We start from the raw sequence: 14,563 nt of genomic DNA, 5'->3' as shown, positions 1-14,563 counted from the left end.
AAATAAACTAACAGTCATAAAATCATTGATGTTACACCACAAAAGGAGGTTATTTGACCCACCAAGATTGCACCAGAGCAATCCAGTTAGTCCCAATCTCTTGTTCTTCCCCAATATTTAGTTTCTTGTTAAAGAGTAACAGTTTTGTGGGTCACATGATTCCAATGAGCTAATCAGGCCACCAAACAGGAGATGAATATTGAATGCAGATTAAAGTTCCTCTGTGTATGGCTTGTTTGGCTGCCAGAATTAATTGTCATGATTACATACAAGCCACTCAACTTGTGAAATTGTTTTTGGAGGGATTTCGGTGCAAACACACATACACACTGATGGTCAGATCAACGGACCAATCAATACACACACAACATCACAGCCAATCACAAGCAAGAGCAGACACACTATAAAATGGGGAACACGACACTTCCCGCTCATTCAAGCAGGAGACAGCTCAGGGCACAGAGCTCACAGCAAGCCACTCAGACATTCACCATGTGCTGAGTGCCTCTCCAAGATAGTGTTAGGGCTGGGTCCACAGGTTAGAGGGTAATGAACGAACCACAGTAACCAGTTTACAGATGTTAATATTGTTCGTAATAAAACTGAGTTGTACCTTCCGCAACCGTGTTGGTTCGTCTGTGTAGCAGAGCACCCAACACGACATGGTACCAGGCGTGTCGTAGTTGAGCACCATGTTGGCAATGTCATCGCTGATGCCCGGCCAGTATACAGCTTCTCGGGCCCTTCGCCTGCACTTCTCAACCCCGAGATGGCCTTCGTGTAGTTGGTCGAGGACCAGCATGCTGTGTGGAATCACAATCCGGACCAGCTTTAGGAGGACACCGTCAATGACGGCCAAGTCGTCTCAGACATTGTAGAATTGTGGGCACTGTCCTTTGAGTCACCCTCCTGTCATGTAGCGCATCACACGTTGTAGATGGGGGTCAGCCGCAGTCTCCCGGCGAATACGGGCCAGACTTGAATCATCAGCTGGCAGGTTGGCTGATGTGAAGGCCATGACCTGACAGACGAACCCCTCCGAATCGGGCGGTGTGCTCACTGCTCTGGATAGGGCATCCGCAATGATGAGGTCCTTTCCCGGGGTGTAGACCAGTTGGAAGTCGTACATCCGGAGCTTGAGCAGGATCCGCTGGAGGTGAGGGGTCATCTCGTTCAGGTCCTTATGTATGATGCTGACCAGGGGACGATGGTCGGTTTCCACGGTGAACTGGGAGAGACCATACACGTAGTCGTGGAACTTATCTATTCCGGTTAACAAACCCAGGCACTCCTTCTCGATCTGCACATAGCGCTGCTCTGTGGGGGTCATGGCCCGCGAGGCATAGGCGGCCGGGGCCCATGATGCAGTTTCATCCTGTTGCAGGAGTACCGCCCCAATGCCGGACTGGCAGGCATCAGTCGAGATCTTTGTATCCCGAGAGGTGTCGAAGAACGCCAATACCGGGGCTGTGGTGAGCTTAATTTTGAGCTCCTCCCATTCCTTCTGGTGTGTGGGCAGCCACTGGAACTCCGTAGTCTTCTTCACTAGGTGGCGAAGAGCCGTTGTGTGGGAGGCAAGGTTGGGAATGAACTTCCCCAGGAAGTTGACCATGCCTAGAAAGCGTAGCACTGCTTTCCTGTCTGCCGGCTGCGGCATGGCTGTAATGGCGCTCACTTTGTCTGCATCCAGACGCACTCCTGACCGGGATATATGGTCCCCCAGAAACTTTAGCTCAGTTTGGCAAAAGGAACACTTGGCTCGGTTGAGGCGCAAGCCGTGTTCCCGTATCCGCGCAAAGACACGCTGGAGACGACTGATGTTCTCCTGTGATGTGGTGGACCAGATGGTGACGTCATCAACATAGACTTGCACCCCTTCGATGCCCTCCATCATCTGTTCCATGATTCTGTGAAACACCTCGGATGCCGAGATGATGCCAAACGGCATTCTGTTATAGCAGAACCTGCCGAAAGGAGTGTTGAAGGTGCACAGCTTCCTGCTGGACTGATCCAGTTGGATCTGCCAAAAACCCTTCGAGGCATCAAGCTTTGTGAAAATTTTAGCCCAGGCCATTTCACTCGTGATCTCCTTCCGTTTGGGTATGGGGTAGTGTTCCCTCATGATGGTCTTTCGGGTCGATGCAGATCCGGAGTTCGCGTGAGGGCTTTTTAATGCACACCATGGAGCTGACCCATGGCGTGTGCTCCGTGACCCAGGATAGCACTCCTTGGTCCTGGAGAATCTGCAGCTGCTGCTTGAGGCGGTCTTTGAGTGGTGCTGGGACTCTATGAGGTGCGTGAATGACCGGGGTGGCATCCGGTTTGAGCTGTATTCTGTAGGTATAGGGCAGTGTGCCCATGCCTTCGAATGCCTCCTGGTTGTGGGCGAGGAGCGAGTGGAGCTGTGCCATAAATTCAGCATCCGTGAAGTCTGACGTGCCTTCTGGAGACAGAGCGTGTACCCGCTGAACGAGGTGGAGAACCTTGCATGCCTGTGCGCCTAGCAGGGAGTCCTTCGATGATCCAACAATCTCGAAGGACAGTGTGGCCGTGTACGCATTGTGCGTCACCTGGAGCTGGCAGGATCCCATGGCCGGGATAACGTTTCCGTTGTAGTCGACCATCTTACAACGGGATGGCTGAATTGGTGGTCTGACCTTCAAGGCGTAGAAGGCTGACCATGCTATCAGGTTGGCGGAGGCACCAGTGTCCAGACGGAATGTGATTGGTGATCGGTTGACCGTTAGGGTGGCACACCATTCATCACCCGGATTGACACTGTTCACTGGCATCGGCTGGTGGGTCCTGCTTGGAGACATCCGGTTCCTGTCGATGACCGCAACGCGGAAGGCTTCCCGGTCGTCTGTATCGCCGGTCTGTATATCGTCCGGGTATGACTCGGAGTATGGAGGCTGAATGGTCCGCATGTCCCTGCAAGGCTGTCGGAATTGGGGAGCGTTGGCAGGTTGAGCTGCTCGACAGCAGGCAACGTAGTGGCCCATCTTGCCACAGCGGAGGCATTGTCGGTTCTTTGCTGGACATTGCCGCTTTAAATGTGCGGAACCACAGTTGCTGCACGTCGTGACGTCATGGCGTTCGTTGCGCCATCGCGCATGCGCAGTTCGGTCTTGCGTAGAGCGCGCCTGCGCGTCACATCCCTCTGCGTCAACGTCTCTTTTGGCGTGTACAAGCGCGGGAGGCCGCGAAAAGCGCGCAAAATGCCCGCCCTCGTCCAGGCTGCGGGCCGGGAGGAACTTGATGGACTGGACCCGCTCAGCCTCGTAGGACCCCTGCCTTGCCGATTTGGCCGCGTAGGACCCCTGCCGCGCCGATTCGGCCGCCTGGAATTGGGAGTAGCGGCTGGTCGCGTTTTCATTGAGGATGCAGGCTTCAATGGCGGTGGCTAGGGTGAGGCTTTTAATCTTGAGGAGCTGCTGGCGTAGGATGCCCGAGGTGACCCCAAAACTATCTGGTCCCGAATCATGGAATCGGAGGTGGCCTCGTAACCGCAGGACTGCACGAGGATACAAAGGTGTGTTAGGAAAGATTGAAAGGGCTCATCCTTACTCTGCAGGCGCTACTGGAAGAGGTACCTCTCGAAACTCTCATTTACCTCGACGCTGTAGTGTTGCTCAAGTTTGAGAAGGACCGTCTTGTACTTTGTCTTGACCTCACCTTCCGCGAACACCAGGGAGTTGTAGATGTGGATGGCATGTTGCCCTGCCGTGGAGAAGAGGAGGGCGATTTTCCTGGTGTCCGAAGCATTCTCCCTTTCTGTGGCTTCTAGGAAGAACTGGAAGCGCTGTTTAAACAACTTCCAGTTAACGCCGAGGTTTCCAGCGATTTGGAGCGGCTGCGGCGGGCTGATGGTGTCCATGGCGCAGGATGGTGGATTCCTGAAGATGTGTAGGTAGGTCTCACAGTTGCTGGGTTCCAATCCTGGTACTATGTCGTGTTGGGTGCTCTGCTACACAGACGAACCAACATGGTTACGGAAGGTACAACTCAGTTTTATTACGAACAATATTAACATCTGTAAACTGGTTACTGTGGTTCGTTCATTACCCTCTAACCCGTGGACTCAGCCCTAGCACTATCTTGGAGAGGCACTCAGCACATGGTGAATGTCTGAGTGGCTTGCTGTGAGCTCTGTGCCCTGAGCTGTCTCCTGTTGGAATGAGCGGGACGTGTCGTGTTCCCCATTTTATAGTGTGTCTGCTCTTGCTTGTGATTGGCTGTGATGTTGCGTGTATATTGATTGGTCCGTTGATCTGTCCATCAGTGTGTATGTGTGTTTGCACCATGATGTTTATCTGAATATCATGACAGAGATCAGTTACTCTGAGACACTGTGACTGCTGGAAGATGTGCACCAGATTGGGTGAAAGCTTCTTTCTGGAATTGTAGCCAGCGGCACGCGGTACAATGCTTATTCTGTACTCTAAGCTTTGCCAAAGGCACATGTGTTGATCCTTGATCAAAACTAAATTTTTAAAAAAATCATTGTACCATATGGGAGATATAGTGCTTATTGAGATGGGGTGAAAATACACTGCACACTGCAAGATGTGACTTAGAACATAGAACATACAGTGCAGAAGGAGGCCATTCGCGCCATCAAGTCTGCACCGACCCACTTAAGCCCTTACTTCCACCTTATCCCCATAACCCAATAACCCTACCTAACCACTATTTTGGACACAAAGGGCAATTTACCATGGCCAATCCACCTAACCTGCACGTCTTTGGACTGTGGGAGGAAACCGGAGCACTCGGAGCAAACCCACGCACACACGGCGAGAACGTGCAGACTCCTCACAGACTGTGTCCCAGCGGGGAATCGAACCTGGGACCCTGGCGCTGTGAAGCTACTGTGCTGCCCTACACTTGCAGCAGTGTTCACATCAGGTCATACAGGACTGGCATATTTTGCTGCTATGGTGGTTTAGAAGGGACAACTGTGAGACGGTGCAGTAAACTTTGTACAGGGCACTTGTTCATTTTTCTTGTTTTAATGAAAGTCACTCTGATTCCTTGTTAGTGGCCCTGACAATACCTCAAGCTCACCAGTCTGGGGCTGCAAGTGTCCTTGCTGACAATTTAATGTTTCTGGTTTTGTGTTCCCTGCCCTTCTCACCATGTAAACATTATTTCGCATGTTTAATTTTTGAATACAGCCAGGTGGAATGGATAACAAAGGATCAGGATCCCAGATCATTGGTCTTAGCAGGGGGCGTGGTGGGGCGGGTATTCTGAAACTGTTCACTCCCTTCACACTGATGTCCCTGACCCTGGCATTGGCGATGGTGCCAGGGCTCAGGCAGGGTGGGTAGGGTGTGCTACCCCAACCCCATTCCAGCGACTGAGCAGCCTGACTCGAATTTCCAGAAGTTGGTGTTACCGACACTGGGATCAATTTATCCTGGAAAAGTAATTGAAGCATCTCCTGCCAGTGGATTCCTGGTGAGAATATGGGGAATGTGGTAAAGAGGCAAAGGTGAGATTAATCAAACAGGTTGGGCTTGTTGATTGCTTCTGTGTTTGTGAGCAGGTCCATGTTGTCAATAAGATCATATATATAGTATCATATAATCTCCATGGAGATCTGGGACGTTATAAACAACTCTTGTTTTGGCACCATTTTCCCTGGAGTAAAACAATGATGGTTAGGTTCAGTTTCTATTCTCACACTCAGGATATAAATTATCTGGAAATGAGAACACATCGAGCACTGTTCATCGACAACTCGCCGGTGGAGCTAAAGTTGAAGAAGGAATTTGGCTTTCGATCAGCGTTATGAGGTAAATTTCATTGGCATTCTGTGTGTTAGACGATTAGGCATGTAGACTAGCGGACAAGGAGCTTGTTTTCTGAAATACAATAGTATAAATTACACGGGAGTTAAAACACGAGAGTGGGATTATTTGTCACAGTGAGTGGAGACTTTGTCACAAGAGAGGAGGGGGAGTGGCGTTTTTGATTAGGGAGAACATCACGGCAGTACTTAGAGGGGATATATCCGAGGGTTCGCCCACTGAGTCGATATGGGCGGAACTGAAAAATAAGAAGGGAGAGATCACCTTGATAGGACTGTACTACAGGCCCCCAAATAGTCAGCGGGAAATTGAGGAGCAAATATGTCAGGAGATTACAGATAGCTGCAAGAAAAATAGGTTGGTAATAGTAGGGGACTTCAACTTTCCCAACATTGACTGGGACAGCCATAGCATTAGGGGCTTGGATGGAGGGAAATTTGTTGAGTGTATTCAGGAGGAATTTCTCATTCAGTATGTGGATGGACTGACTAGAGAGGGGGCAAAACTTGACCTCGTCTTGGGAAATAAGGAAGGGCAAGTGACAGAAGTGTTAGTGAGGGATCACTTTGGGACAAGTGACCATAACTCCATTAGTTTTAAGATAGCTATGGAGAATGATAGGTCTGGCCCAAGAGTTAAAATTCTTAATTGGGGCAAGGCCAATTTTGATGGTACCAGACAGGAACTTTCAGAGGTAGATTGGGGGAGACTGTTGGCAGGCAAAGGGTCGGCTGGTAAATGGGAGGCTTTTAAAAATGTGTTAACCAGGGTTCAGGGTAAGCACATTCCCTTTAGAGTGAAGGGCAAGGCTGGTAGAAGTAGGGAACCCTGGATGACTCGAGATATTGAGACTCTGGTCAAAAAGAAGAAGGAGGCATATGACGTACATAAACAACTGGGATCAAGTGGATCCCTTAAAGAGTATAGAGATTGTCAAAATAGAGTTAAGAGGGAAATCAGGAGGGCAAAAAGGGGACATGAAATTGCTTTGGCAAATAATGCAAAGGAGAATCCAAAGAGCTTCTACAGATACATAAAGGGAAAAAGAGTAACTAGGGACAGAGTAGGGCCTATTAAGGATCAACAAGGACATCTATGTGCAGAGCCACAAGAGTTGGGTGAGATCCTGAATGAATATTTCTCATCGTTATTCACGGTGGAGAAAGGCATGGATGTTAGGAAACTAAGGGAAATAAATAGTGATGTCTTGAGAAGTGTGCATATTACATCGGAGGAGTTGCTGGAAGTCTTAAAGCGCATCAAGGTAGATAAATCCCCGGGACCTGATGAAATGTATCCCAGGATGTTGTGGGAGGCTAGGGAGGAAATTGCGGGTCCCCTAACAGAGATATTTGAATCATCGGCAGCCACAGGTGAGGTGCCTGAAGATTGGAGAGTAGCGAATGTAGTGCCCTTGTTTAAGAAGGGCAGCAGGGAAAAGCCTGGGAACTACAGACCGGTGAGCCTAACGTCTGTAGTAGGTAAGTTGCTAGAAGGTATTCTGAGAGGCACGATCTACAAGTATTTAGAGAGGCAAGGCTGATTCGGGGCAGTCAGAATGGCTTTGTGCGTGGAAAATCATGTCTCACAAATTTGATTGAGTTTTTTGAGGGGGTGACCAAGAAGGTAGATGAGGGCAGTGCAGTAGACGTTGTCTACATGGACTTTAGCAAAGCCTTTGACAAGGTACCGCATGGTAGGTTGTTGCAGAAGGTTAAAGCTCACGGGATCCAGGGTGAGGTTGCCAATTGGATTCAAAATTGGCTGGACGACAGAAGACAGAGGGTGGCTGTAAAGGGTTGTTTTTCAAACTGGAGGCCTGTGACCAGTGGTGTGCCTCAGGGATCGGTGCTGGGTCCACTGTTATTTGTGATTTATATTAATGATTTGGATGAGAATTTAGGAGGCATGGTTAGTAAGTTTGCAGATGACACCAAGATTGGTGGCACAGTGGATAGTGAAGAAGGTTATCTAGGATTGCAACGGGATCTTGATCAATTAGGCCAGTGGGCCGACGAATGGCAGATGGAGTTTAATTTAGATAAATGTGAGGTGATGCATTTTGGCAGATCGAATCAGGCCAGGACCTACTCAGTTAATGGTATGGCGTTGGGGAGAGTTATAGAACAAAGAGGTCTAGGAGTACAGGTTCATAGCTCCTTGGAGATGGAGTCGCAGGTGGACAGGGTGGTGAAGAAGGCATTCGGCATGCTTGGTTTCATTGGTCAGAACATTGAATACAGGAGTTGGGACGTCTTGTTGAAGTTGTACAAGATATTGGTACGGCCACACTTGGAATACTGTGTGCAGTTCTGGTCACCCTATTATAGAAAGGATATTACTAAACTAGAAAGAGTGCAGAAAAGATTTACTAGGATGTTACCGGGACTTGATGGTTTGAGTTATAAGGAGAGGCTGGATCGACTGGGACTGTTTTCCCCTGGAGCGTAGGAGGCTTAGGGGTGATCTTATAGAGGTCCATAAAATAATGAGGGGCAAAGATAAGGTAGATAGTCAACATCTTTTCCCAAAGGTAGGGGAGTCTAGAACTAGAGGGCATAGGTTTAAGGTGAGAGGGGAGAGATTCAGAAGGGCCCAGAGGGGCAATTTCTTCACTCAGAGGGTAGTGAGTGTCTGGAATGGGCTGCCAGAGGTAGTAGTAGAGGCGGGTACAATTGTGTCTTTTAAAAAGCATTTAGATAGTTACATGGGTAAGATGGGTATAGAGGGTTATGGGCCAAGTGCGGGCAACTGGGACTAGCTTAATGGTAAAAACTGGGCGGCATGGACTGGTTGGGCCGAAGGGCCTGTTTCCATGCTGTAAACTTCTATGATTCTATGAGTCATACAGATATGTGTATACTGTCGCACTGAGACGATTGATTGTCAGAAGAAATTAGACTCAAAAGGCGGATCTATTTATAATATTGTGTCAGGTGATATTTTAAATAAAATAAGCTTTATTTCCCTGCAGATTTTACAGAAAATACAAAGATAAACTTCAATTCTAAAATCTCACAATGTGGATTCAAGCATCCTGTAAATAACCTCAGGCAGATATTATGGATCACGGCTATCTGGAATTATTAACTAATGGAGAACTGTGGGCAGCTCATCTTGATAAACTGACTAAATCAGTCAGAATTGTTATTCCCAGAGCAACAGAGAATACATTAGACTGCAGGATTCAATTGACCATCTTGAATCTGAATGACTCCTGAGTCACTCAGCTGGTCAGCAGTTCCTGTTCTTTAAGAGTTACAAAGCCACTGTATAGATTGGATGGGGCAAGTCCTGTAGCCATCTCAGATGGCCACTGTCGTGGTAATCACCCTGGGGTAACACAGACTGCAACTGGATGTAGTAGCACTGGAAAGTAAACTCCAAACTTTGAGGTTCATTCAATATGTTTTATTGAACCTGTTAAGCAGTGCACACAGTTCGCTGTGGGTTTGGCACTCCACTAATCTAAGCGTGCTTACTATAACTAACTAGACCAGACTAGCTCTGAGCCAGTAGAAGGTGCGAACTGATATATACACCCTGACTGTCACTACAGTTGTCACCAGTGGAAAGAGCTAGAGTGCTGATGCCGCGTGTGTTTTATAGTGGGAAACAACCCTCTAGTGTTCTGCCTGGTGATTGGTTGTGTTCTGTCCTGTGTGTTGATTGGCTGTACTGGGTCTCTGTCACTGCCTGCCTGTATCTCATTATGTGCCTGAGTGCATATTATGATATCTCACCATTTAAAAAAAAAAATGTTGGTTGCTTGGAGCATATGTGACTGTATTTACATGTTATGGTGAACGTATTGCTGCTACTATTCACCACTTAATTGTATTTTATTATGTTGATGGCCTTGAGGGCTCCGCCTGCGGCTCCGCCCCCTCAGGGGTGGTATGTAAATCTGCAGCCTGGAGGTGGCAGTCAGCACAGAGCAGTCGCAGGCAGGCACAGATCTAGCTTATTAAAACCACTGTTCACTTCTACTAATCGTCTCGTGTGAATTGATGGTCACATCAATTTAATAAGCTAAGATATCGCAATGGAAGCTGCCCTTAAACCTGATCGACTGGAACTCGACCCACAGGCATCTGAAGCCAAAGGAATCTTTTCACACTGGCTCCGCTGCTTTGAGGCCTACCTCGCCGCCTCCTCCTCGCCCGCCGTCACCGAGGCATAGAAGCTGAGTCTCCTCCACGCCCAGGTGAGCCACAGAATCTCTGTACTAATCGAAGACACGACCACGTACGCAGACGCAGTCGTGATCCTGAAAAGACATTACGTGAGGCCGGTGAACGAAGTGCTCGCGCGGCATCTCCTCACCACGCGTCGTCAACTCCCCGGGGAATCGCTGGAGGAATATCTACATGACCTGAAGGTACTCGCTCGAAACTGTAACTACAAGGACGTCACGGCCTCGCAGCACGTGGAACTCGCCATACGGGACATCGATGTGGCTGGAGTCCGGTCCAACTATGTCAGACAGCGCCTGCTCGAAAAGGGCGCCCTCGACTGAGAAGAGACGGTAAAACTATCCACCTCATTAGAGGGAGCCTTCCAGAATCGGAATCCTTTCCCCTCCGACCACGCGATTTCCTTGTGGGCGCCGAAGGCGCGACCATCACCTGACCCGAGGGTGTCCCAGGCCTGTGCCGCGCGGCTGCCCGCCCAACCCGGGGGGCCGCCCTGCTATTTCTGCGGTCAGAACCAGCACCCCAGGCAGCGTTGCCCAGCTCGGAATGCGACCTGCAGCGACTGCGGCAAGACAGGACATTTTGCCAAAGTCTGCTTGGCCCGATCCAAAGTACCAAAATCGCAGGCACGGCTCACAGGCCCGCAGACCCCATAGCGTGGTGGCGTACCTGCCGGTAACGCCCCCTTCTGCGCGTCATCCGCCTCGTGCTATCCGTCGGGGCCGCCATCTTTAACTCTACCCGACTCATGGGGGCCGCCATCTTGGCCGCCATCTTCAACACCTCCCGGCACGTGCGACCGACGGGGCCGCCATCTTGGTCACCATCTTGGGACCACCCCGCTACCACCGACCTCGCCGGCTACCCGCAGCTTGGCGCTGTCAGTCTCGACCAGTCACGGCCCAAGCAACTCAAGAACTCCATGATGACCATCCGGGTCAATGGGCACGAAACGCCCGGCCTGTTTGATTCTGGGAGCACTGGGAGCTTCAGCCATCCGGACACGGTAAGGCACTGTTCCCTCCAGATTTCTCCAGCATCCCAAACAATCTCCCTTACTTCCGGATCACATTCAGTGCAGATCCGGGGGTACTGTGTCGCGGACCTCACGATACAGGGCACCGAGTACGCCAATTTTAAACTCTATGTCCTTCCCCCATCTCTGCGCTCCTCTCTTGTTAGGACTGGATTTCCAGTGCAACCTCAGAAGACTGACCCTGAAGTTCGGCAGACCCCTACCCCCTATCACCGTATGTAGCCTCGCGTCCCTTCAGGTCGTCCCTCCCTCACTCTTCGCGAACCTCACCTCCGACTGTAAACCCGTCACCACCAGGAGCAGGCGGTACAGTGCCCAGGGCAGGGCTTTTATCAAGTCGGAGGTCCAGCGGCTCTTGAGGGGGGATCATCGAGGCCAGTAATAGCCCCTGGAGAGCCCAAGTGGTGGTCATCAGGACCGGGAGAAAGAACCGGAGGGTTGTAGACTACAGCCAAACCATAAACTGGTACACGCAACTCGATGCGTACCACCTTCCCCGGATAGCGGACATGGTTAATCAGATTGCACACTCCCGCGTTTTCTCCACGGTAGATCTGAAGTCCGCATACCACTAGCTTCCAATCCACCCGGAAGACCGCCACTACACTGCCTTTGAGGCAGACGGCTGCCTCTTCCACTTCCTCAGGGTCCCCTTCGGCATCACCAATGGGGTCTCGGTCTTCCAAAGAACGATGGACCGAATGGTTGACCAGTACGAGCTGCGGGCCACATTCCCATACTTGGATAACGTCACCATCTGCGGCCATGATCAGCAGGACAACAACGCTAACCTTCAGAAATTCCTCCAAACCGCCCAAGCCCTCAATCTCACCAACAACAAGGAGAAATGCGTTTTCAGCACAACCCGACTAGCCATCCTCGGCTATGTTGTGGAAAACGGAGTCCTAGGTCCTGACCCCGACCGCAAGCGCCCCCTCCTGCAACTCCCCCTTCCCCACTTCCCCAAGGCCCTGATGCCTGGGGTTCTTTTCATATTATGCCCAGTGGGTCCCCAACTATGCGGACAAAGCCACCATCTTTCCCCTGACGACTGAGGCCCGTCTGGCCTTCAGCCGCATCAAGACAGACATTACCAAGGCCGCGATGCACGCAGTGGACGAGTCCATCCCCTTCCAGGTGGAGAGCGACCTGTCAGATGTCGCCCTGGCCGCTACCCTTAACCAGGCAGGCCGGCCCGTGGCCTTCTTTTCCCGTACCCTCAACGCCTCCTCGGTCGAAAAGGAAGCTCAAGCCATTGTGGAAGCTGTGCGGCATTGGAGGCACTACCTGGCCGGTAGGAGGTTCACCCTCGTCACCGACCAACAGTCGGTAGCCTTCATGTTCAACAATACACAGCGGGGTAAGATCAAGAATGATAAAATCTTGAGGTGGAGAATCGAACTCTCCACCTATAATTACGATATCGTGTATCATCCTGGGAAGCTCTATCAGCCCTCAGATGCCCTGTCCCATGGCACATGCGCCAACGCACAAGATGACCGACTTCAGGCCATCCCCAATGACCTCTGTCATCTGGGGGTCACCCGGCTTCTCCACTTCATCAAGGCCCGTAACCTGCCCTACTCCCCCGAGGAGGTCAGGGCCAAGACCAGGGACTGCCAGGTCTGTGCGGTGTGCAAGCCGCACTTCTATCGTCCAGACAAGGTCCACCTGGTGAAGGCATCCCGCCCCGTTGAGCGCCTCAGCGTCGATTTCAAAGGGCCCCTCCCCTCCACTGACCGCAACATGTATTTTCTCAACGTCGTTGACGAGTACTCCCATTTCCCCTTTGCCGTCCCATGCCCCGACATGACCGCGGCCACTGTCATTAAGGCCCTGCACAGCATCTACACCCTGTTCGGTTTCCCCACTTACATCCACAGTGACCGGGGCACCTCATTTATGAGCGATGAGCTGCATCAGTACCTGTTCGGTAAGGGCATTGCCTCGAGCAGGACTACCAGATACAACCCCCGGGGAACGCGACCGTATGGAAGGCCGTCCTTCTGGCCCTACGGCCTAGAAGTCTCCCGGTTTCCCCCTGGCAGGAGGTCCTCCCCGACGCACTCCACTCCATTTAGTCGCTCCTCTGCACAGCCACGAACGAGACTCCTCACGACCGTCTATTTGTCTTCCCCAGGAAGTCCATCTCCGGGGCCTCGCTTCTGTCCTGGCTGACAACACCGGGGCCTGTCCTCCTCCGGAAGCACGTGAGGAGCCATAAATCTGACACCCTGGTCGAGAGGGCCCAGCTCCTACATGCCAACCCTCAGTATGCCTACGTGGCGCACCATGACGGCCGACAAGATACAGTCTCCCTCTAGGATCTTGCACCCGCCGGTTCCTCAGCGACCACCACCTACCTCACCTACACCGAACACCGCCCCCGCCCCTACACGACCTACACCCTCCCCCTCCCGGACCCACTGTGATGAAGCTCCAGATGACACGCTCCCGGAGTCAACGATCCCAACACCCGTGCCCACAGCAACGAGTTCAACACCCGTGCCCGCAGCGAAGCCGGAGCTGAGGCGATCACAGAGAACGATTAAGGCTCCAGACAGACTCGATATGTGAGCCCACTTCATTCCCGCTGGACTTCAGTGGACAAGCAGCTCAAGCACATCACCTGACCAGCCATCACTAATTAATTAATTAGTTTAATTTAAGTTTACGAGTTTAGCTGGGTTTTTTTTTAAATTTGGGGCAGATTTGCTATCAACCAATCAGATCACAGCTTCTCTTTGACGTCACTTTTGGAAAAAAACCTGTAAAACAGGAAGTTAACGTTAGGTTTTTATACTCACAGAGACTGCTCCTCCTCCTCCGAACGGCTCCCAAAATTAAGCCCGAAGAAAGAGAGAGAACAAAAGAGTCGGGAAAAAGCACCTTCTCCCACTCTTCACCGAATTACCTCACTGCACCAAATTACAAAATTCTCACTCTGTCTGTGTCTCACTCACTCAGGCTGTGTCTCCTTAACCAGTGCAATGCTTACTAAGTGCGCTTTCTGTCTGTCTTTTATACAGACTTTAGGATGAATCACACTAAAACTTCAAAGAGAAGAATACAATGTGTACCTTTGTGCCCCTTAACAGGCCTCAGGTGACTGCCAGATAACTGCCTCTCAGCAATTAGGGTGGGGGCAGCTTCAGCCAAGCAGACACTAATCTACACTGCACTTTTAACTGAAAAACAGCACAATTAGATTAACCTTTCCTGGTTACCTCACTGCACCAAATTACCAAATTCTCACTCTGTCTGTGTCTCACTCACTCAGGCTGTGTCTCCTTGACCAGCGCAAGGCTCGTTCAATATGCTTTATTGAACCTGTGAAGCAGTGCACACAGTTCGCTGTGGGCTTGACGCTCTACTAACCTAAGCGTGCTTACTATAACTAACTAGACCAGACTAGCTCTGAGCCACGTGTAGAAGGTGCGAACTGATATATACACCCTGACTGTCACTACAGTTGTCACCAGTGGAAAGAGCTAGAGTGCTGATGCCTTGTGTGT

Source organism: Scyliorhinus torazame, chromosome 16 (assembly GCF_047496885.1).
Source record: "Scyliorhinus torazame isolate Kashiwa2021f chromosome 16, sScyTor2.1, whole genome shotgun sequence".
NCBI classification, from domain to species: Eukaryota; Metazoa; Chordata; class Chondrichthyes; order Carcharhiniformes; family Scyliorhinidae; genus Scyliorhinus; species Scyliorhinus torazame.
The sequence above is the reverse complement of the archived record's forward strand: the minus strand, read 5'-3'. Positions refer to the sequence as shown.